Source organism: Perognathus longimembris, chromosome 7, assembly GCF_023159225.1.
Source record: "Perognathus longimembris pacificus isolate PPM17 chromosome 7, ASM2315922v1, whole genome shotgun sequence".
Lineage (NCBI taxonomy): Eukaryota > Metazoa > Chordata > Mammalia > Rodentia > Heteromyidae > Perognathus > Perognathus longimembris.
This window is the reverse complement of record NC_063167.1, coordinates 72,911,864-72,933,505: the sequence shown is the minus strand read 5'-3', so window position 1 is coordinate 72,933,505 and position 21,642 is coordinate 72,911,864. Positions and strand designations below refer to the sequence as shown.

Genomic DNA, 21,642 nt, shown 5'->3' with positions numbered 1-21,642 from the left:
AACACCCAGCATTCAGAAAATAAACAGATACATAAATACATAAATGTGTAAGTAAATGTATTTATTAACTAATAAATTATAGATGTATATCTTAATAAATAAATATATAAGTAAATTTAAGTATATTTGTTCTTAAATTTTAAGTATATGTAAATTTATGTAAGCGTATAGGTATATTTATAAGTAAATTTATTTTCTTATATATTATATACTTAGTATAAACAAAATTGCAATTTTATTATGTGGTATTATAGTATAACTAAGTGTATCATTTATTATAAATGAAAGTAAAGTTATTTATTTATCAAGGACTGGGGCTTGAATTCAGGGCCTTGCCCTCTTGCTAAGGCTGGTGCTCTACCACTTGAACCATATCTCCACTTCCTACATAAACTTTCTGATGATATCTTTTCAAATACATCTCCCACTTTAGGTATAAGAAAACAGACCTAAATCAATAAACAATTTGTGTGTGTGTCGGCACTAGACTGGGGCTTGAACACAGGACCTCAGCCCTGTCCCTTAGTTTTTTCACTCAACCACAATCCTCAAATCTCAGCCTCCTGAATAGCTAGGATTACAGGTGAGAGCTACACGCACCTGGCTCAACAAGTACTTTAAAAACAAAATAACCTATACTGCTGCATTTAGCTCCACAGCTTCTCTCTTCTTCCCTTCGGTTGCCCTTCCCTCCATTTCTATCTGAAGAAGTCTGTGAAGTCTCCAGAGAAACATCCAATTCTGAAAAGTGGGCTCTGTCCGATGGGACGAGTTCCCAGTCTTGATTTTAGCCAGTACTCTCCATCAGTTATGAAGTCGTTACTGGGTGTCTAACATGTATTCCATTCTGTGGAGAAGAGTGTATTTTCCTTAACACAAACACCCTGCCAACTGAGTCTTAGAAGATACATCACAAATATGTGAGCACACAATCATGCAAATGCATACATATACATACACAACAGAGAGATATGCTTGTTGAGATAGTTTCAAACCATAAATATCAGCGGACTGATGCCAGGCACTGGTGACTCACACCTGTAATCCTGGCTACTCAGGAGGCTGAGATCTGAGGACCACAGTCCATAATCAATCTGGGCAGAAAAGACCATGAGATTCTTATCACCAATCAACGAATAAAATGCCAGAAGTGGAGCTGTGGCTCAAATGGTAGAAGGCCAGCCTTAAGTGAAAAAGCTTAGGGACAATACCTAGGCCCTGAGTTCAAGCACCAAGGCCCTACTACCAGCACCAAGCAAAAGAAGAAAGAAAAAAAATAGTATGTATAGGGCTGGGAATATGGCCTAGTGTAGAGTGCTTCTCTCACATACTTGGAGCCCTGAGTTTGATTCCTCCGCACCATATAGATAGAAAAAGCCAGAAGTGGCTCTGTGGCTCAAGAAGTAGAGTGCTAGCCTTGAGTAAAAAAGAAGCCAGGGACAGTGCTCAGGCCCTGAATTCAAGCCTCAGAACTGGGGGAAAAAAGTAGTATATACATAGTGCTAATTGGAGAATGACTATTTGAATATAGAAATTAAGAGGAAAAGAACTGGATGCTCAGGGACTAGGTGAAAAGTGTTGCCACCTAAACAGGACGGCGCTACAGAGCAGAGGCCCAGGCTACTGGGAGGGAATGTAGGTATCTATGAGTAATTCAAATGTGTCTGGCACTGAAGAGAGATGGACAGGACTTAGAGAAATCACACACACGCTAGTTGTGGATGCCAGGGAATAACTTAGAGAAGCAAAGGAACTATTGATGAGGAAATCAGTCAATAATGTCATATTCAAGAAGAACGGGGGTAGGAGCTGGGTGAAGAACTGAGCCAAGGAGAGAAACTAGACACAGATAAGTATACAAATTTATGTTGTTTGAAAGTGGAATTCTTCACCTAAGAAGATGGCAAAGCAAAGCTCTATCTACCCACCTCACAGAAACGGCCTCAGCAAACCTGCTAAAGCTTTCACATTGGGAAACCCAGAAGGCAGGCACTTCCCAACTTGTGTGTTACCTACCCACTGTAGGATCTGTGTAACTGACTCTTCCATGCCTTTGTGTGTGTGTGTGTGAGCGCGCGCACCAACAATAGAGCTTCTTCTTCAGACTTATTAAGGCTGGCACTCTACCACTTGAGCCACAGCTTCACTTCCAGCTCTTTTTTTTGCTGGTTAACTGGAGAAGAATGTCTCTTACATTTCTCTGCCCAGGCTGGCTTCAAAACAGGATTCTCAGATCTCTGCCTCCTGAGTAGCTAGGATTACAAGCGTGAGCTACCATGCCTCCCCCCCCCCCCCCCCCCCAGTTCTGGGGCTTGGGACTCAGGACCTGGACACTGTTCCTGGCTTCTTTTTGCTCAAGGCTAGCACTCTACCTCTTGAGCCACAGCACCACTCCCAGCCTTTTCTGTTTATGTGGTGCTGAGGAATCGAACCCAGGGCTTCATACATGCTAGGCAAGCACTCTACTGCTAAACCACATTCCCAGCTTCTTCCAATGCCTTTTGACAAGACTCCTTTGATAGCATCTTTCTATTTCCCCAGGATCTGACATTTTCTACCTTTTCACTAAATATTGGGAATCCCCAGAACTTCATCTGAAGACTTCTTTTCATTCAGCATGTTCTTTCTAGGTGGTTTTGTAAAGTCGCAGTTGCTGTTTACAAACAGCCCTTGAAACAGTATCTCCAGCCCAGACATCTTGTCAAATGCAACATCTGACAGAAGAGCAGCAGTATTTATCTGGTGAAACTAAGTGAGGTCGAGGCTGGAGTTTTCAAGGAACAAGTTTCATTAAGCCATCTCCAGCTCCATAGCCTGAGCTACTCTAGGCCTGAGCCTACTCTGACCTCCTTCTTTCCTCCTTAAGAAAAGGCGATTTGTAAGGGAGAATTCACTGTTAGGTTAAGTCTCTCAAAACAGTGCTGCTACATCTCTTAGGAGATGATCTGAACACAGTACTTTGCCTGTAAGCACTTCCAGCCTTGGACAGGCCTCTAGGAAGAGAAGCTAGAACTTCCCTAAGAATAGGATGTTTCTAAAGGTAAGACATAGCTGGGTGCCTGTGGCTCACGCCTGTAATTCTAACTACTTAGGAGGCTGAGATATGAGGAATACAGTTTGAAGCTAGCAGGGGTATAAAAGTCTATGAGACTCCTATCTCCAGTGAACCAGCAAAAAGCCTAAGAAGGAAGTGCAGAACACGCCAAGGGACACTGAATTCAGGCCCTGAGTTCAAGCCCCAGTATCAGCACAAAACAATATATGAATTTTTGAACCATTACTTGTTGAGCATATCTTTTCTTTTCTTTTTGTAAATGAAATATTTTTTCCTTACTTGGAATTGGCTCAGAAATAAATGAATGGGTGCTATGGTCTTTCCTTCCTAAATTTCCCTTAGGCAGATAGCAGGGATGTGTGAAATGCCAGCTCAATTAGGATATTTTGGACGTTATCTGATGCTTGCAGGAAATACAGGCTAGAGTAGAATTTTCTTCCTGAACTCACCAATGATTCTATCTCCACAATCACAGCAATCTTTTGTTGTTGTTGTTGTTGTTCTTAAGGACCTGAGACATTTAGCTTGGTCTGCTCGTGTCTGTATGGTCTGCATTCACACTTACAGGAAGTCAATATGAGGCCTGTGGGTTTATGGCACCCACTTGTAGCTATGGTGTTGGGGCTGTGTCTGCCTGCCTGTAAGGTGCTAGAGGGGACCTGCTAGAGTTAGGAGGGCTCAGGAGGAAAGACAATTAAGAAGGCCTGGCTTTTTGTAAACAAACAAAGCCCCCCAAAACAAGAGAGGAGGCTGGACACTAGTGGCTCACCCCTGTAATCCAAGCCACACAGGAGGCTGAGATAGGAGAATCAAGGTTCAAAGCCAGTCTGGAGAATAAAGTCCCTAAGGCTCTTAGCGTTCAGTGAATCAGCAAAAAGTTGATTCATTGTAGTACAGCACTAGCCTTGAGTGGGAGTGTCCAGGGACTGTGCCCAAGCCCTGTGTTCGAGCCCCACAACCACCACCACCAACAGCAAGAAGTCAAGTGAGAGCACAAGGTGTAGAGTTCAAGCCATAATACTGGCACAAAGACAAAAGAAAGAAAGAAAACAGAAGGGAAAACAGAAAGGATCCACCATCCCTTCACTGTGTGAAAAATTAAAGTGCCAGCAGGTAAGATGGGTTCTGAGTGGCACTGCCCCTTTCTCCAGTGGGAAGTGCTTCTTGGCTCCAACGCTCCCCAGACTCTGTATCCCCCAGGGCCCAATTTAACCTTAAAGAAAAAAAAAAAAAAAAGAACCAACCCCAGCTTCCATACAGGATGAGATAATCAAAGGCACCTGATGCAATATCTCCACCCAGAACCCTTCCATAATTCCCCCCATCCGGGCCGCCCTCCTCAGCCAGTTCCTGGAAAGAAAGCCTGGCGGCCAGGCCCAAGAACTGATACACGTCAGGTTCCCCCAAACCTGGGCTTTGTGTCCATTTCATGCTCAAGCACACAGCTACCCACTTTTCCCACTCTGTGTGTGTGTGTGTGTGTGTGTGTGTGTGTGTGTGTGTGTGTGTGCATGTACACATGCTAGTACTAAGGCTTAGACCCAGGACCTTGGAATCCCACTTGGCTTTTTCTACTCATGGCTGGTACTCTACCACTTGATCCATGCCTCCACTTCCAGCTTTTTGCTGGTTAACTGGAGATGAGCCACAAAGACTTTTCTGCCTGGGCTGGACTTGAACCATGATCCTCAGATCTCAGTCTCCTGGAGTAGCTAGGATTACAGGTGTGAGTCACCAGCACCTGGCAAAAAGCAACTTTATTTAAGCCAGATGTCAGGTGTAAAGATCAAAGAATAAGGCAATGGACTGAGCACTGTTTTAAATGGAAAAAGGGAGGCAGAGAGGTTTCATCTACAACATTTGCAAAAAGACTTGTTTTGTAATGAAGGCAATAATAATAGCACTTTATTATTATATATAATTTTATGCTTCCCAAAGGGTTTTTTTCCCCATGGGTATAGTTTGAGCCTCAAAATGACTCTGCCTTCCTGTTTTACAGATGAGGAAACTGAGACCAGATATTTGCTCAAGCTTGAGGATTTCACACAGTATTGAAACACTATTTTAAACCAATCACTTCAGACTTCATTCTTCCCAGACAGAGCAACCTCCAATCCTTCTTCTTGCTTAACTTCACCATGGAAGTAGAAACAAATGATAAAGTACTCCTAATGTGAGAGCAGGAAAGATGAAGGAAACTGGGTGTCTATAGCTCATACCTGGAACCCTAGCTACTCAAGAGGCTATCTGAGGACTGTAATTCAAAGCCAGCTCAGCAGAAAAGCTTGAAAAACTTACCTCCCATGAACCAGCAAAAAGCCAGAAGTGGAAGTGTGGCTCAAGAAAGTGGTAGAGAGCCAGCCTTGAGAAGAAGCTAAGACTACAAGGTCATGAGTTCAAGCCCTAGCACTTGTGCACACATGCGTGCATACAAACACACACAGAGGAATATCTGGGGTGAAGGGCACAATAAGTGATGGGTTAGGCAGGCCCTCCTGCAGCAGCAACATTTACCCTGCAACTTGACTGTCAAGAAAGGGCCAGCCATGCAAAGATGAGAAGGCAGAGAATAGAGCAGTTGCAAAGGCCCTATGGCAGAAATGAACTTGATACATTTGAGGGACCGAAAAGGCCAATGTGGCTAAAGCTAAAGGCAGAGAGGGTTACGAGACAAGGCCAGAGGGATGCCTATGGCAGATAAGGCAAGTTTGGATTTTGTTCTAAATGCAGCGGAAGGCTTTTTGGATATTATTAAGCAGGGGGCAATGAGATCTGACATGTTGTTTACAGAGATTATTCCTAATCCAGCCACTCCTGGAATCAACCCGAAAGTGGGGTGCATCAGCAAATGCAATCATTTCTCTTAAGCACATCAATTTCCATTACCTAGTAAGCTTGAGTCTCTCCAGACTCCATGCAGGTTGTGGCCTTGTCCCATCAAGTCAGTTTCCAGAGTGTTTATTCCATTCCATCGCCATCACCCCAATTCAAGTGTTTGTTTATCAAGCTTTGATCATCTTTATTATTTCCTTCCTTTGGCTAGCATTAGCTTTCCTTTGCACCCCCAAACACACTATTTTTTGGGTACAAGGTGTTTTTGTTTCTTGTTCGTTTTTATGCAGGTTCTGGGGCTTGACCTTGTGTTCTTGCTTACCTTTTGTCATTTAAGGTAGATGCTCTACCACTTGAGTGACAGATCCATTTATGGCTTTTTGTCAGTTAATTGGAGATAAAGCATCTCATGGATTTGTCTGGCTTCAAACTGGGATTCTCAGATCTCAGCCTCCTGAGTACCTAGGATTACAGGAGTGAGCCACTAGCATCTGGCAAGGTGGCTTGTTTAGTTTGGTTATGTCACTATGGGGACTTGAACTCAAGCACTCAAGCTTATTCAGCTTTCTTGCTCATAGCTGGCACTCTACCACTTGAGCCAAACCTGCAGCCTCCAGTTCAAGTCCTTAAATAAAGGACTGTGTATGTGGCTCACCTGCTCAAGAAACTTCAATTTCTCTAGTGCCAGAGAAACCACCCTGCAGCTCTCTAACCCTTTGCCATGCACCCTGAACTCTCTTCTCCCTCCATTTATCCCATGCCAAATGTATTGACGTGGTAGTCCTGACCATGGGATAGAGTCTTCCCCCAGTTATATCCATTGAGAACCTGTACTTTTCAACCCTGGGAGACATCTCTCCATGTCTCTCTCTCTCTGCTTTTGCACTCTACCTGGGAGCCTCCCACAGGATTTTGTCTAATCCTTCTCGTGCGCATGTGTGTGTGTGTGTGTGTGTGTGTGTGTGTGTGTGTGTGTGATGGTCCTGGGGACTTGAACTCATGACCTGGATAATATCCCTGAGCTTTTTTGCTCAAGACTAGGATTCTACACTTGAGCCATAGCTCTACTTCTGGCTTTTTTGTGACTAACTAGAGATAAGAGTCTTATGGATTTTGCTGCCTGTGTTGGCTTTGAATTGCAGTCCTCAGATCTCAGCCTCCTGGGTAGCTAGGATTACAGGCATGAGCCACTGGTATCTGGCTATCTTTCTCATTTTTTTAATGCCTGCTAACACCTAGCAGATATTATGGCATGCAGGATGTATTTGAAAAATACATGTTGAATGAATGAATGAACAAATGAATGAGAAAATGAAGAAATAAACAAAACATCTATAATTTGTCTTTGGGCTACAGCACCCAAAGAAAAATGAGAATAATCATAAGAGGGAACAAGCAAATTCTGGCCCTTTCATCCTTTTTTTTTTGGCCAGTTCTGGGGCTTGGACTCAGGGCCTGAGCACTGTCCCTGGCTTCTTTTTTTGCTCAAGGCTAGCACTCTGCCACTGAAGCCACAGTGCCACCTCTGGCCCTTTTCTGTATATGTGGTGCTGGGGAATTGAACCCAGGGCTTCATGTGTATGAGGCAAGCACTCTTGCCACTAGGCCATATCCCCAGCCCTGGCCCTTTCATCTTTCCAGTGGCCTCCTCAAAACTCCAGAGAAACACAAATAACCCTGGAAGTCGTTTCCCATTGTTTTCCAGGGATGAGTCTTACCCAAAGTCACTTGGGAGTGACTGAGAATTAGATGCTGCAATAGTACTATAAGGACATAGATTCTTGCTACCCACAGTCCTTCAGTTGCCATGATGGGTTTATGGGAAATTGTGTAAAACCATTTCCCTTTGCAATTAATTTGATTTGAGTAGTTTCTTTTCTGAAAAAAATACGTTTCAGCTAATTGCTTAACTTTTCATTGTACTGTATTAGAATTCCAGAAAGACTGAGTAACTGAGTTAGGGTTTATCTCAATCAAACTGTTTTCATTTGTTTTGTGCTCATTACTGGGGCTTGAACTCCAGGCCTCACATTCTCATTTGTCTTTTTTGCACAGGGCTGGTGCTTTACCCACTTGAGGCATGGCTCCACTTCCGACCTTCGGCTGGGTAACTGGAGATATGAGTCTCACCAAGTTTCCTGGTAAAGCCAGAGGTGCAGAGTTAGGGCTTGCCCTCCTTTTTCTCAGGTACTAGGAAGTGAACTCAGCTCAAGCATTCTTTTTATCTTTCAATGCACAGATGTTAAGTGTAGCACATGTGGCGCCCTCCCCTCCACTTGTGGAAGGCCCGGGGGATACCTCTGCTCAGCTAGGGTCTGAGGGTTTGTTTCCTCTCAGTGGGAGCTTCTCCTATTGTAAGGATATGATTCAATGACTCTTAAAGTAATGAGATATACTGAGGAATAAGAATCTCCACAAGATGCCTCCTATGAGACAGACATCAAAAATGAATTACCACTATGCACCAGTGGCTCACACCTGTCATCCTAGCTACTCAGGAGGCTGAGATCTGAGGACTGCAGTTCAAAGCCAGCCCAGGCAGGAAAGTATCACCTCTGTCTGCACTGACCCAGGTAGGGAGTGGGTGTCAATGGCAGTTCCACTCAAGGTTCTGCGGGCAAGGAATGCAGATTCGAACTCAGGCCACTTGATTGTGCCCCAGGCTGTCCTTGTCATGACTGTTCAGTTCATCACCCCTAGCCTATGGGATCTTATATTTATTTATCGATTCAAACTTTGGTAGGACAGAATGCTGGGACTAATGGCTAAAACGAGGGCAGGAGATTAGTAGGGATTTCAATTATCCTGCAGATCTCTGACCTCTTTACCAAAGAGAATCAGGGGCTAGCTCTAGCAATTTTCTGAAACTTTCATTAATTTTCAATAAATGTGTACAATCTCATTGTGGGGGGGGGGGGTTGGCGCTATCCCTAAATTAAAATATCCTTCCTCCTCCCCCCTCCGATTCTCATTATAAGCAAATCCCTGGTATGCTTTGAGCCTGTCTGTTGTGTTTCTCGCCTCCTTTGTATTTCTGCATTTCTTTCTTTGGGATTTTCTTCCCTTTCTAAAATTTCTGTTTGTTGGTTTTGAAATGAAAGACACCCCCAATGCCGAATTGTGATTTTTCAGGTGAAGTCATAACGTCATTGTAGATCATTAAACTGTTTTATTGTAATTACTGACATAGTCAATGGCAAATGATGTGCACTATATTATTTTCTGCATTATTCTTTATTCCATTCTCAAAGTTAATATAGCCTATTAGATCTCATTCATCCCTTCCACTGCTGCGGCACCGCAAGCAGATGTCTCCATTGAGCAGCCCACAATGAATCCGAGATCTTTTTCCTGAGCACTTCCAATGAGAGCAATTCACAGCCCATCAGCGAGTATGAGCTGCTTCAATTGTTCCTCCTCATGTACATTAGCGCGTACTTGTCTACATAAAATTTCAGAGAATCACAGGCATTAAAGATAGAAAAGACCAGTTCGTTTATCAAGCTTTCCCACTCTGCCAGCAAAATGAAGCAAAGGAAGTAAGTTTATTAGTTCATACTATTTTAACGATGCTTCTTGATAATAATGGCAATTTCTGTTTATCATGCCTAATCTCTTGCAGCCTAAAAAATCAGTTAGGATCTTTACTTCCTTCCTTTCTTTTTTTTCTTTCTTTCTCGGTGTTTGCCAGTACTGGGGTTTGAACTTGGATCACACATGACTTTTTCACCAAAGGCTGGTTCTCTACCATTTGAGCCATACCTCCATGTCCAGCTTTTGGCTGGTAAATGGGACATGATAGTCTCATGGACTTTCCTACCATGGTTGGCTACCAACTGCAAATCTCAGATCTCGGCCTCCTGAATAGCTAGGATTACAGGCATGCGGGACAATGTCCAGCCTATTCTAGCTTTTATAAAACCACTGGTGTGAGTAGAAAGGACAAGTGTAGAGGTTTCTGGCGTTGCCTCTTCAACCCTTCTAGGACCATGGCGAATGCCATCTCCTGCAGGAAACCTTTCCCCTGCCACCACATTCCTTTCTCTGCCAAATTAATTGTTTTCGCCTTTGACTACCACAGTTCTTTTGCCCATTGCTGTATACTTTATAGTTAGTTGCTTGATCATCTGTTTCCTTCCTCCAGGATAAAGCACCTTAGAAGTAGGGGATTCAAGCCCCACTCCTCCTCTGTTTCCTATAGTGTCATACATCATACAGTATATATTCATCATGTGTATTAAATCACCTCTTCCGACCTTAGCAACTGAATTTTAATATTTAAGTTATTTAAGCCAGGTACCAATGGCTCACACCTGTCATCCTAGCTACTCATGAGGGTGGGATCTGATCACAGTTCTAAAGCCAGGCTATGCAAGAAAGCCCTTGAGACTTTTATCTCCAACTCACCAGCAAAAAGCTCAGAAGTGAAGGTATGGCTCAAGTGGTAGAGCACCAGCCTGGAGTGAGAAAGCTAAGTGAGAGTGCAAGGCCCAGAGTTTAAGCCTCACAATAAATAAATAACTTAAAACGGTCTTGTCTGTACTCTTTCCAAATTTTGCCTTGCCTGTGTGACCATGACAATCAGATTCAGGCATGAGATCTTTGCGATGTGTTCCTACCACTCTTCTTCATTTAACCAGCTCCTCCACTGCCAGTGTGCCAAACAAGTACCACCCTGACAGGACCTTCGCCTTGACTCAGTCATATAAGGTTCTGAAAAGCCTTTGAAGTCAGTGGAACCTAGGTTTAAACAGACTTAGCTTAGAGCTATCACTAAGTACCATGTTTTATTTTATTTGTTTATTTATTTATTTTGCCAGTCCCGGGGCTTGAACTCAGGGCCTAAGCACTGTCCCTGGCTTATTTATTATTTTTTTTGGCCAGTCCTGGGGCTTGGAATCAGGGCCTGAGCGCTGTCCCTGGCTTCTTTTTGCTCAAGGCTAGCACTCTGCCACTTGAGCCACAGCGCCACTTCTGGCCATTTTCTGTATATGTGGTGCTGGGGAATCAAACCCAGGGCCTCATGTATACGAGGCAAGCACTCTTGCCACTAGGCCATATCCCCAGCCCCCACCCTGGCTTATTTTTGCTCAAGGCTAGCACTCTACCACTTGAGCCACAGAACCACTTCTGGCTTTTTCTATATATGTGGTGCTGAGGAATCGAACCCAGAGCTTCATGTACACAAGGCAAGCACTCTACTACTAAGCCATATTCCCAGCCCCTATCTCTGTCATTTCGTAGTTGCCTGACCTTGTCCAATGGCTTTCTAGTCCCCAGTGTCCTCAACTATGAGTCAAAAATGTTAACAGTGCCCAGTTAAATCAGGTAACATATGATAGAATTGAGCTCAGTCCTTGACACATAGCCAATACTCAGTAACTATGAATGAATGATATAACAAGTGAATTGTGGGGGAATAGGTGTGTGTGTGTGTGTGTGTGTGTTGCACACGTGTGCGCACGGCACTGAGACTTGAACTCAGGGCCTCGTGACTTTACTTGGCTTTTTCCACTCAAGGCTGGTGTTCCACCCCTTGAAACGTGACTCAACTTCAGCTAGCTTTCTGCTGCTTAATTAGAAATCAGAGTCTCACGGACTCTTCTGCCCAGGCTGGCTTCAAACCATGATCCTTAGATCTCAGCCTTCTGAATAGCTAGGATCACCAGTGGGTGCCTGACATAACAAGTAAAATTTCAATGCATTAGTGTTTTGATCAATGTCTCCTCCCTTTCTATGTCCAAGAATAAATTGCTACAGTTGAAAAGGGGCCTATTCCATAGCAATAATGTATTGATCACTTTAAATATATGATAGCTTTAATATCATCTTTTTTTTTGTCAGTCATAGAGTTTGAACTTGGGGCCCGGGCATTGTCTCTGAGCTCTTTTGCTCAACACTGCTCTACCACTTTGATCCACAGCTCCACTTCTGATTTTCTGGTAGTTAATTAGAGATAAGAGTCTCACAGACTTTCCAATCAGGACTGGCTTTGAACCAAGATCCTCAGATCTCAGCCTCCTGAGTTGCTAAGATTACAGGCGTGAGCCACCAGCACTCAGCTTCAAATTTCATTCTTATAACAAGGTGCCAACCTAATAATTTTTAATCCCTATTTTACAAAGGAGTAGAGTGAGTTGGAGAGAGAATAAATAGTCCAAGGTCACATAACCAATTCAGATTGTTCTCCAAGCAGCTGATAAGAAAGATCAAGAATAGAATCAGGAAGTATAGAGAAACACAAACCAACCAAATCCACACACAGGAAGAAAGCTCAGGCCCCAACTCCTTACAGAGGCTGCTACGTGTCCAGTTCCAGGACTGCAATGACCTCTGGGACATGTGTTGGTAGATGTCGTCTCTCCCCCATCCACTGATTCTTGCTTCATCCCAATGTAGGAGGTGAAATCAATCACCTAAGAGCTAACTCTAACATCCTTCACTCTCCTAATTTCTTTCTTGGGTATGAATTTACTATTTGCTCTCATGGTCTTCTGAACGTAGTTAAATTAATGATCATCCATGACACATTTGGATTTCTAATAACCTGCCCATCTTTCCTTTCTTTAGACTTCCATAGTGATGTACATTAGATATGTCAAGTACTCTTGCTGTCAGCTATGTGGCAGAGTAGATAGACATCTTTGACAGTTTCTACCAAAAGGTACTGTGGTCTGCCATCAATCACAACAGCCCTGCTCTGCCCATGCCCCTTTGCCTGGACTACAGGTGAACTTCAGGTTCTGGGACAACTCTAACCATAGGCTGACACTGGCTCATAAAGCAGGACCCAAAAGACAAATTCACTGGGTTCTTTCTTGCAAATTTTCAACAGAGAATTCGGAAAGAATGAAATAATTATCAGGAAAATTATAACTGAAAGGATTTCATGGAAGAATCCAGGATTTAAAAAAACACAAACAAACAACAACAGGAAGAAGGCAGCATAGAGAGAGGAGAGCTCTGGGCACGGCGGAGCCTGATAGGTATAGAAGCTGCAGTGACACCTGCAATCCCAGGTTCTCAGGAGGCTGAGATCTGACCATCATGACTTAAAGCCAGCTCAGGCAGGGAAGTCCATAAGACTCTTATTTCCAATTAGCCAATATAAAGTCAAAAGTGGAGGTGTGGTTCAAAGGGCAGAGTGCCAGTCTTTAGGGTAAAAGCCAAGCAAGACTGTAAGGCATTGTTTAAGCCTTAGTTCTGGTATATTTGCACGTGCATGTGCACACACGTGCACACACACATAAACAAATAGATGTGAGATTGAGAGAGGTTATATAGAACAATGTCAGAAGACAAGAGATCAGGGAAAGTGCTAGGGGAAAAAAGCAACAGGGTGATAGGAGGAGATGCTGTGAGATGGAAGCCATTCCTTCCATCAGCTGACTTGGAAAGGAAAGGCTGTGAATTCTAATTTCTAGTTCTGTCTGAGTGCCCCCCACCACCCCCTCCAAATGCCCCTTGAGCAAATGCCTCTTGAGCAAATTCTGGGCAGTCAGTTCTTTGCAAGTGGAATCTGTTTTCTAGAGGGCTTAGCTCTTAAGACCATTTTTTTTAGAGACGTGGGGAGCAGTGTTAACCTTTTTTTTTTTTTTTTTTTTTTTGCCAGTCCTGGGCCTTGGACTCAGGGCCTGAGCACTGTCCCTGGCTTCTTTTTGCTCAAGGCTAGCACTCTGCCACTTGAGCCACAGCGCCACTTCTGGCCATTTTCTATATACGTGGTGCTGGGGAATCAAACCCAGGGCTTCATGTATATGAGGCAAGCACTCTTGCCACTAGGCCATATTCCCAGCCCACTGTTAACCTTCTTGACTTTGGAGATATTCACTGTTCTTCTAACTGTTCAGAGGGCCTCAATATCTCTATTGTCTTGCTGAGATGGAAGAAAACTTCTTTTCAGCTACTACCTAAGTGTCAATACATAGCTCTAGTAAGGGTAAGAGGCCAATTTCCGTATAGTCAGTGATTCTTCTACATTAAAAATAAACTCTTCGTAGGGAATCACAAGGCCTGACAATGGAAACACAAAGAATAGTAGCAGGGGCTGGGGATATGGCCTAGTGGCAAGAGTGCTTGCCTCGTATACATGAAGCCCTGGGTAGCACCACATATACAGAAAACAGCCAGAAGTGGTGCTGTGGCTCAAGTGGCAGAATGCTAGCCTTGAGCAAAAAGAAGCCAAGGACAGTGCTCAGGCCCTGGGTCCAAGCCCCAGGATTGACAAAACAAGAAAGAATAGTAGTAAAGAATAGTAGTGTTAGGGGAAAGCTGGAGACATAGGAGGAGGGAGAGCTGGGGGATATACAAAACATTGATTATGAATGTGAAATTTATTCTTTGCAACAAGACAAAAGAATGACCTGGATTCCTCTAATCCCAGCTACTCAAGAGGCTGAGATCTGAGGATTGGGGTTTAAAGCCAGCCCAGGCAGGAACGTCCGGGAGACTCTTATCTCCAATAAAGCACCAAAAAGGACAGAAGTAGAGTTGTGGCTCATGTGGTCAAGCACCAGTCTTGAACATAAAAGCTTTGGGACAGTGCCCAGGCCCTAAGTTCAAGCCCCAGGACCAACACACACACACATACACACACACACACACACACACACACACACACACCAAATAAACAAAAAAAGAGATTAGCAACAATAATATGTAGAATATGTTTTTTATTCCCTTTATGGTAAGTTAGGTTCCATCAATAACAACATTTTACACATCTCCACACAATGCATCATATGTTCCATAAAGCTTACTGCTAAACTCATTCCTGTTTTCTCACCTGTAAAGTCAATAATATTTCACTTTTACATATGTACTTTTTAAGTCTATTAGAAAATTAAGCATAATCTCCAATGTTAGACACCTTAAACAACTCAAAATAAACTAACACAATATGTAAAAAATAATCACAGTCTTCAAAACCTAGTTTCCAAATTAGGAAGTAATTATACCTTTTTTTTTTTTTTTTGAGACACTCATGATCCTCTGATCTCAACTGGCCACACACAGGGATTACAGGCTTGCATTACTATGCCCCAACAAAATAAACAATCATATCTTACACATTTTTTTTCAGATGGAAAAAAGTAAGGCCAATTAGAGGAGTCGTTAGTTTACTCCCTGTCAAAACAGTCTTGAGATGGTCTGTCTTCCTACACTACATGCAAGATGTGACTCCTAAAACATGGCAGAAGAATTTACTCTGGGCTTTGAAAAGTTGTCTTAAGAGCTATATTGTAAAAATTTTATAGTATATCTTTTCAAAGAATTAACCAATTCTACATGAATAGTGCTTGAAATTTCTCAGAAAGGAGATATGATTAATGAAAATGTCGTTCATTCTCTCTACACTCTCTCTACTTACTCCCAGTCACATTGCCAAAGCAGTTTATTACTCACATCCTGTCTAAGGTATGTACCTATTACATACATGTAATATATATGCAACTAATCACCAAATCTTCCATGGCACTGTATCTAGAGTGTCTCACACCTGTAATCCTAGCTATTCAGGAGGCTGAGATCTAAGAATCGAGGTTCGAAGCCAGCCAGGACAGGCAAAGCCAATACCACCATCAAAAAGTCAGCAGTCGGGGCTGGGGATATAGCCTAGTGGCAAGAGTGCCTGCCTCGGATACACGAGGCCCTAGGTTCGATTCCCCAGCACCACATATACAGAAAACGGCCAGAAGCGGCGCTGTGGCTCAAGTGGCAGAGTGCTAGCCTTGAGCGGGAAGAAGCCAGGGACAGTGCTCAGGCCCTGAGTCCAAGGCCCAGGACTGGCAAAAAAAAAAAAAAAAAAAAAAAAGTCAGCTGAGGTACAAATGGCAGACCTACAACTTGAAGTAACACAGCCCATGGGCCTCAAGTTCAAGCACCAGTACTGGCCCGAGAAAAATAACAGCCTACTCTCTTTGGAAAAGGATTTTTAGAGCCCTTTGCATGTATACCTTCTGCATGCTGACTTGGCAAATTCTCTCACAAGGCAGGGATTCAAATCCTGCTTTTTCCTAACGTTCTCTTCACTTCAGACACTCATATAGTTGGTATGCTGCCTGTAGAAGAATGGACCCCATGTGGCCACAAAGCGCTTCAGTAGCCATAATTCTTGAATTTGGCTTTGTACAAATGATGATCACAGACCAGGCTCATGGAGTCTCTTATCCATGGAGCCAGATTAACACCCAACTGGCTGAGTGGGAAAGAATCTTAGGAATGAGTTAGTCCAATCCTTTCATTCCAACAGAGGCTCAGAGTATGAAAGGGATTTTGGTAAAACCCAAATCAGAAGCTGGTCCAGTATAGACAACATGCTATGGCTAAATCAGAATTCAGTATTTTTTGGTGCTGGTACCAGAGCTTGAACTCAGAATCTCATGTTCTTTTTTGGCATTTTTGAGCCACACCTCCAATTCCAGTTTTTTGCTCATTCACTGGAGATAAGAGACACAGGCATTTGTCTGCCTAGGCTGGCTTTGAACTAAGAGCCTCAGCTCTTAGCCTCCTAAGTATCTAGGATTACAGGGATGAACACTAACACTGAGTTACACTTTCATCTTTAAAGGAAAGTCATCGAAACCAAGGCAATTATTTTAATATCATACCACCACAGTGCCTTGAATCAAAAGGGCATGCTGACTGCCCCCATTTTCTGTATCTCCTCTCTTGAAGAGATGAGCTAACTGAGACATTTAACCAGGAGACATCTTGTCCCTTATTTCCTGGGAGTTCTTGGGTGAGTCACATAACCTTACTCAAATATACGCAAGTATAAAAGTATGACTTAATTCACTGGGTGGTTATAAGAGAGGACTAAGCAGAAGTTTTAGAGTGCATTAAAATGTCAAGGCTTAAAAGGAATGAATGGGGAAAGTTTCCATTTTTTATATTGATGTTTTTTGGGGAAGGGGGACAAAATTTCCTTCCACAAAAGTATCTGCATAAGTAGTCATTCGTGACTAGTAAGTTTGGGGGGGTATCCTGCATGCTGTGATTGTTTTGCCTTTGATGGGAGTAGAGTCTCCCAACAGTTCTACTTAGACAAGTGTCGGCACATAGCCATTTATTTATTTTTGTGCTAGTATTGGGGCTTGAACTCAAGGCCTCCTACTGTCACTTGGTTTCTTTGCTCAAGGCTGGAGCTCTACCACTTGAGCCACACCTCCACTTCCATCTTTTTTGCTGGTTAACTAGCGATAAGAGTTTCATAGATTTTCCTGTTCTGGGCCAACCTCGAATGGAGATCCTCAGATCTCAGCCTCCTGAGTAGCTAGGGCCACAGGTGTGAGCCACCTGCACCTGGCTCATTGCATCTTTTCAAATGTCCTAAACCCTTTTCACTTCTGCTGTCTCAAGAGTTGGAGACAGCCTGTTTCTCTGCTATCTGACTGTTACATTTTTCCTCCAACCAGGTTCTTGTTTTGATTTGCTCCTCAATCCCCCAATCTCTTTGGATTACATTTCCAATGCCAATGCAGCCTGCCCCTCCCCCACCTCAGCAGCTCCCAATGGTGAGGGAGGGGAGAATGGCAGAAGTGAGCAGACTCCAATAGAGAGAAGGCACGGGCCACAGGTGTCAAATGCAGACCAGGCAAGCTCTGATTGCCATTTAAGTTGTTGCTACAGTGTGGGCTGGGTAAGTCGCTGCGTAACAACGCTGGGTGCATAAAAATGACTCTAATTTTACTCATGACATGACTTAACCACACAATGTGTGTGGGTTCCCAAAGTATAGGCACCAAACCTATGATTTACGTGTGGGTGGACATGTCTGTCTTCTTTTTAAACTATTAAATTAATCTTAAGAAAAGAAAGAAAGAAGGAAAGAAAGAGAAAGAAAACGACGCCAGATTGACAACACTAAAGACAACACTCCCCTGAGTCTTAGAGAAAGACATAATGTAGAAAGCTGTGATAAAAATTCTGACACAAACCCACCTCCTTACAAATGACTGACATCTCAGCCCAGCGTTCTCCCCAAGAAAGATCATGAATCGAGGGGAAGGGGCATGGCTCTACTTTTGATATCACCTCTGCCAGACGATTCTAAAAACCAGACCCAAGTGGGATCTGTTTTAAAGATTTTAAACAATCTTTTTGTTGTTGTGTTTTTCTTTTGTGCCAGTACTCAGGGCTTCACACACTCAGTGTTTTTGCTCAAGGCTGGTGCTGTACCACTTGAACCACACTTCCGCTCTGGCTTTTGCTGGGTAGTTGGAGATAAGAGTGTCTCAGACTTGTCTGCCAAGATTGGCTTCACACTGTGATCCTCAGCTCTCAGCATCCTGAGTAGCTAGGATTACAGGTATGAGCCACCAGTGCCAGGTTCTAAAAAAACCTTTTCCATGTATAAATTGCTGTGTGTCCTTGCAGGCTAGGGAAAGGTCATTTCTTCACACTTATGGCTCTGGAATTCCATAATGACAGGGGATTATGTTGGCATTTCCTACAGCTAAGCGTCAGCCTGGGAACCAGGGAATAAGTAAGGCAGGGGCTTACTGACCACACTCCCCTCCAATCCCATTAGGGTTTAACAGTATGGAAATTGCCCAGATAACAACTGTTACATAGACTGGCACATAGCAAAGATGGGGTGCTTACTTATATATTATGTATTTATTTTTGGTGCCAATACTGGGGCATCACTCTCTTGTTTACCAGCTTTGAACTATGATCCTTAGATCTTGGCCTCCTGAATAGCTATGATTAAAGGTGTGAGCCACCAATGCCAGGCTGGCCATGATGTGATTTAGCAGTGTGAAGGGTCAGTAGATATTATTCATATAACTCACTATATTAGTGGCGGTGTGTGTGTGAATTGTCTGCAGCCTTGAACCACACTGAACCAGTATAATGGGAGTCAGCTGGGTCCTGGGGCGTCAACCACACAGAGAAAAGGACAGGGAGCTTGTGTGTGGTCACAGAGTTAAGATCAATAACCCATATGATTTGATGTATAATACTATCTGTATGCTGTTCAATATACATGATCAGTGTTATAGCTACTGATTTGTGTAGCCAGGTGGTTAATATTGATCATACCAACGAGACAGGCAGCTCCCTGAGGACAGGGCACAGCTTGTCTGGCTCATTCTTATATCCTCAGTGCCCAATATGGGGCCTGGTGCATAGTAACGGCCCACCCAAAGAATTAACTGAGCTGGGCACCCGTGGCTCACGCCTGTAATCCTAACTACTCAGGAGGCTGAGATCTGAGGGTTGTGGTTGGAAGCTACCTCAGGCAGACAAGCCCAAGAGACTCCTATCTCCAACTAACCAGATAAAACCTGGAAGTGGAGGTGTGGCTCAAGTTTTAAGGCGCCAGCTACAATCAAATCAAGCTAAGCAAGAGTATAAGGCCCTGAGTTCAAGCCCCAGCCGGTACTGGCACAAAAGTAAAGATGCAAAAAAAAAAAAAAAAAAAAGCAGCCGCAGTCCAATAAAAGATCAAATGAAAGAAAGTTCTGGGACTTCCTTGTCAGATGCAGGCCTTCTAATGTCTTTCCTTCATCCTGTCTCCTACCCAGCAGTCAAGCTTCTAGGTTTCTCTGGAAGACCCTGGCTCTGTCAGCTGGGGCTGCCTGTCTCCAGCTATTACAGACTGGAGTTCGAATGGCAGGAGTCGCAGCCTCTTAGACTTTGATAGATATTTTTCTTTGACAAGTAGAGAGCTTGGAGTCACAGAAGACCTAGAATTAGCAAAGAAAGCCAAATTCCCCCCAGAGAATTCCGCTAGACCTACAACAGACAGCTTCTCAACGCAAATCCCTGTGCAAAAGAAAGCAAACCCACAGTTCCAAACCAACAGCAGCAACAACAAAAAGAGATGACTTTCTTATTTTGCTTCCAAACAAGCATTTTAAAGATGAATATTACTGATTGTAACCTTCCACTCCCATCTCTCAAGATGTCACTTTAAACAGCAAAAAGGCTTTATCCACAAAACCACCAGCAAGTAAACAGCCAGCACATTTTTACCCTCACACCGACACAGTAAGATATTTACTCTGATAAATGGCGATTGTAAATAAATCTCATTTAATCTCTAAAAGCCACAATAAAAATCTTTAACCTCCAAGGTAGAGGTTACAGATGGGAATGCATGCTCAGCCCCTGCCAGAAAACACAAGAGCTTCACTCACTGACTCTAACTAGATACACATTTTTCTTCTTTCTCCAACATCTTCCACTGACCTTCATAAATATATATATATATATACATGTATATACATATGTACATATGAGGAGGAAAGGGGAAAAACCCAGCCCCTCCCACCCCACTCTCGGCGAAAATCAGCCAATAAATCTGAGGGAAAGACACGCAGAAAAGGACAGAAACCAACAGGTGGAAAAGGGTTTTTGTTTCCTAAGAAATGCTCAGGCACTCGATGTGTGCTTCCTGGTCTATTAGTCTCGGGGTGTCTTTAGGGACAGTCTTTGATCATGGTTGTCACCATCACGAATAATGCCTACACCTCTACTTTGGGATGCCACTGCCTTTCTAGCTTGGAGATTTCTCTATGTCTTTTTGTAAATCGAGTGATTTGTTCTGTTTCACTAAATTCCAGACAGTCAAACAGGCAGCACCCCTCCACACCTGCCCCCCAGATCATCTCCCTGGATGTTACAGATGGGGAGACTGAGACCCAGAACCACCTTCATTTCTTTGACAGTGTCTACCAACAAGAGAAATCTCTGGGACTGGGAAAGTTTCTGGATTGTGTTGAGGCAGAGTTCTCTCTCTGCTCTTCCTTCTTGCCTTTCTTCTACAGGCTGCTTGGGGGTGCTAAGGGCTGGGGTGCCACCCCTTCCAAAGAGGCATGCCAGGGCAGTGTGAGGCACGCGTGCGTGCACACGCACACACACACAGATCCACAGGCACGTTTGCACACACAGTTGCTTGCAATGTCTGCAGCCACTCATCAAGCCCCAGCCTGGGAACTGCGCGGCAAAGCTTGCAGGCCTCTTTGGGCTTGGCTCTGGGGCTTCCCTGAACCACTGCTCTCTCAGTGCTGCTTTCCTTCATCTTTCAAGCCTCTCTCTTCTCTCTCTCCCATCCTCCACCCTTCCACCCGCCTCCCACCCCTCTCTTCTTCCACCCTCTCTCCCCCACCAACCCAGAGGCACAGATCCTGTTACTGGGGTTCTCTCGAAAGAGGGGCCACCCCCAGCCCTGAGCTCCTGGCAAGGACTTCCAGGGTGAACGCGGGAGCTCCCATCACTGGACGCCAGCGCAGGAATGAGACCTCCACTTCCAGACCCAGGCAAGCAGCCTGCCACAGAAGAAGCGATTGTTAAGGGCGCTTACCTTTTTTTTATGAGGAGAAATTCTGGAGAATCATTTCAGAAACTGAGGGGGAAAAGTGAAGGGAGACAAAAAAAAGACCCTTTGCCTGCAATCCCTGGCCTCCTGGTATCAAGACACCAGGACAACATCAAAGCAACTTAGGGGGAACACTTTAGGGCCCTATTGTCTGCTCTGGTCTGATCTGTTTTTCTTCTGACTCCCCCTCTGGCTGCGCTCACACTTGGTACGGCCCAGGCATTCATGCCAAGTAGCTTTCACACATGGAAGCTTGTCTCAAGCAATTGCTGACAAGCCACAAACAAGACATTCTCCCTCCCTTCCCCGCACCCCTCCCCCTCCCCTCCCCCCCTCCCCTCCTGTCTCCCCTCCTCCTTTCTTCTGGAAGGCAAACTAAAACTCTCCAGTGACAGGCAAGCTTGGCCTAGCTGTGCACGCGTACACA

The 21,642-nt window shown here is 44.0% G+C and overlaps 1 protein-coding gene across 2 annotated transcripts in view; it reads right to left on the bottom strand.

Annotated features, from left to right (window-relative positions):
* Positions 1-21,440, bottom strand: part of Bcl9 (BCL9 transcription coactivator) — a 67,436-nt gene extending 45,996 nt beyond the window's left edge. Inside the window, exon 1 of one of the 2 annotated variants that reach the window (XM_048351898.1) lies at positions 21,201-21,440. The gene's annotated coding sequence lies outside the window, so the exon portion shown is untranslated. The remainder of the gene's footprint in view (positions 1-21,200) is intronic. The other variant, XM_048351896.1, reaches the window with a different exon arrangement.
* Positions 21,441-21,642: the final 202 nt, after the last annotated feature.